The sequence below is a fragment of the Bidens hawaiensis genome, unplaced genomic scaffold (genome assembly GCF_021521415.1).
Source record: "Bidens hawaiensis isolate Kalapana, Puna unplaced genomic scaffold, B.hawaiensis_p1.1 tig00044596_1, whole genome shotgun sequence".
NCBI lineage: Eukaryota > Viridiplantae > Streptophyta > Magnoliopsida > Asterales > Asteraceae > Bidens > Bidens hawaiensis.
The window spans coordinates 120,417-123,954 of record NW_027497902.1 but is presented as its reverse complement, the minus strand read 5'-3'; the positions used below and the strand labels follow the sequence as shown (position 1 = coordinate 123,954).

The window sequence follows — 3,538 nt, the reverse complement described above, 5'->3', positions numbered from 1 at the left end:
CGATTCTCTAAACGGTTAGTAACCGGTCCCTCTCTAACCGGTTCCTACCCGGAAAAAAAAGCTGTTAGTAACCGGTTTTTCATTTTGGTCTAGAACCGGTTAATAACTGGTTACAAAACTGGTTAACTGAAACCGGTTTTAGGTTTTTAAATTATTTTTTAAACTAGTTTTTTCCCGGTTAATTATAGGTTAACTGGTTCGGTTATACCGGTTAGGGTTTTTGTGCTTGAAAATCAGTTAATATTCGACCCGACTAATCAGTCTAACCGGTTAATTGCTGAGCAATAACCGATTATTAAATTAACCAGTTTTCAAATAACCCGTTAACCGGTTTGCACATGTCTAGCAGTAGTATTGTCGCACCTTCACGTGGAAATTTAACTCCAAACATACTATTTTTCAGGACTGGTTCAAGTGTTCAGCTAGAAATGTAATGTTACAAAATTTTCTAAATAGCACATACCATTTTTTATCTCTAGAAATTAAACTTCTTTTTATCCCTTAATTGTTCATTTGAATATTCATCGATAATTTTATCACCACCCTAGTTAGCTCTAGAGAAAGTAGAGAGGTAGGAAAGCTAGCATATTAATTCACATCATAAATATCAATTTCAGTTTTTTCTAGAGCATAAATTTCAATTGATACTTAAAACATTATAAGGGTATAAATCGGGTTGGATTGACGGGTTGATAGATTCGAGTTGACATGTTGAATTATTCAATCCTAACGCAACTCATATACTTATTTTTGTCTTGTTGGACTCGTTTAAAATTGTGTCGTGTTCGGATCTATCTATTTAATTTTAATATGAGCAAAATATTGTGGCTTGATAACAATTTAATCGGGTTGCTGGGTTGTAAAACATGAGTTAAACGGGTTAACAGACCCACATGCTTAATTACACATATTGATGCTTAATTACACATATTGACGTACACACCGAATTATTATTTTATTTTAATAGTTAAATATGTTAGCCCAATCATGAACCATTTTGCTAAACTATGTTAAAGTGAACACAACCAATTGCCAAGTCAAAACTTTCCAACTACTCATAACTCATGTAGTCATGCTATATAACCAACCAACGAGTTGATCGGAATTCTCAAAACCTCTCAAAAATGTCAACTACCCAACAAGTTATTTCCCATGAACTAGGTTGGTTGCTGGTAGTCAGTCCGAATGCACAAAGATGGCCGATGTGAAAGACTCGTCGGAACTGACACTGTCACCAACATCCTATCTAAAGACGTCGTCATCTCACACAATTCCAAAGTTTTTGTAAGAATCTACATCCCCAAAACCCTATCCACCAATCACAAACTCCCAACTCTTATTTACTTCCACGGCGGCGGGTTTTTAACAGAATCTGCCGCCTCTCCCACCTACCATCCGACACTTAACTTAATCACAAAAGAATCCAATGTAGTTATCGTGTCAGTCAACTACAGGTTGGCGCCAGAATATCTTTTACCAACTGCATACGAGGATGCATGGGAAGCAATTCAGTGGGTGGCTACCCATGCAAAAAAAGATGGTCCTGAGTCATGGTTAAATGGCCATGCTGACCTTCATAACATGTTCTTTATGGGAGATAGTTCAGGAGCCAACATAGTCCACCATATGGCTATCCGGTTCGGGTTAAACCCGATTAGCAATATAAACCTCAATGGTCTTATTCTACTCCACCCATTTTTCGTGGGAAAAACCCTAATTGAACCCGTTGCCAAAAGAATTGGTAATATTGCTTGAGCGGTTGTGGAAGTTGGCTAATAAGCCTGGAGTCGAGTTGGATGACCCGTCACTTGATCCGGGAAGGGACCCGCGTGTGTCGCATTTGGGTAGTTCTAAGATACTTGTTTGTGTGGGTGAGATGGATAGGCTTAGGGTTTGTGGTCTTTATTATAAAGAGGTGATGGAGAGGAGTGAATGGAAAGGAAAAGTGGAGGTGATGGAGACCAAAGGGGAGGGTCATGTGTTCTTTTTATCGAATACTTCAAGCGAAAATGCACGTGTGTTACGTGACAGGATTCGTACGTTTATCAACTCGATTCGTAGCAAAGTTTGAACACGTATCTCGATTCGTGTTTGGTGCCACTTAATATAAGAATTAATAATGTATAATGTGAGTAATTTCATGGTATGTCTTATTAGGTGATTCTCATTCAGAGGATTACACCTTTGTTCTTCTAAATAAGTTGCTAATGAGCTTTTAAAATACTAATAATGAGCACTCAAAAGAAATATGGCTGATGAGATTAACCCTTGCGACCATTTCTAAACCATTCCGATCCATCTTTCAACCAATTTATTTTTTATTTAATTAAATTTAGTGTATTTTTAAATTAAAATACATAAATATAAATTAAATTAAAACAACATTTCACTAATAAAAAAAATACAAGACTTAAAAAAAACCATAAATAATGACTTCAAAAAACATAAATAAAATTTAAATTACTAAAAATTGAAATTGAACTCGCCGAGCTGTGGTAACTTGGTGTTCCATATATGCTCGATAAGACTAGCTAAATCGTAAATCGAAATGCGTATCCCGGTTATGTACGTAGTGCCGTATGAAGTCTTCATCGGGCGACATTGTTGTTTGGAGGATCGGGTATGTATTCCTGTGATATTATCCTACCCTCGCCCTTTTATGATCATGTTGTGTAAAATGACACAAGCATACATGATCTTTCTTAGTTTGTTAGGATGCAATGGTCGGGCCGGTAATCGAATTAGCCCCCATTTTGCTTTTAAAACACCAAATGCCCCTTCAACGTCCTTCCTTACCGCTTCTTGTGCCTTTTGCATATTTCATTTTTTTCTTCAACAAGAAAAGGTAGTGTTTTGGCAAACACCGGCCATGTGGGGTATATACCATCGGCAAGATAGTAACCTAACTGGAATGGTTTCCGTTCACAACAAACGGACACCTCAGTGCCGTTCCATGAATTTGCTCACTGAATAACGACGATTGATATAGGACTAATAGATCGTCGTTCAACCAGACGAGATTGAAAAAGGCATGCCATATCCATAAATTACTACAAGGCAACCGCTTCCAGGGCTATCGTTGGGTACTGATGATCTCCTCACATGAATTGGCCTGCTACTTCGTTAGACAATTCCGCTAAGGCCAATGCGTATATCTCAGTAAATCCATGGAGTCTTCCATGCGCCTCGTATAAAAGTTCTATGCCTTTACTGGTCGGTTTAGGCAAATAACAATATAAATGAATTATAGCGTCACGAAAGTATTGTAATGTGTTGGGCGACGTTCTTTATGACATAGCTAGCACCTTGTCGTATGAGTTGCCAAAAATAACGGACGTGCACTTTTGAAGGCATGAAAATCATGGTTTCCCCCTAAGCATCAATACGTTGCTGAAAATATTCAAAGTTGGCATCCAAATCAGCAACAATTCGTAAAACATCCAAAACTTATGCCAAAAAACTTTTTCGTATTTTGGAACTTTAACAAAGTAATCTCTCATTAGATGTTGGTGTCCGGCTTCGTGATCTATGTTTATAT

At 37.5% G+C, this 3,538-nt stretch overlaps 1 pseudogene; it reads left to right on the top strand.

Annotated features, from left to right (window-relative positions):
- The first annotated feature begins 1,124 nt into the window (after window positions 1-1,124).
- Window positions 1,125-2,134, top strand: LOC143595017 (putative carboxylesterase 1 pseudogene; annotated as a pseudogene).
- The last annotated feature ends 1,404 nt before the right edge of the window (window positions 2,135-3,538 follow it).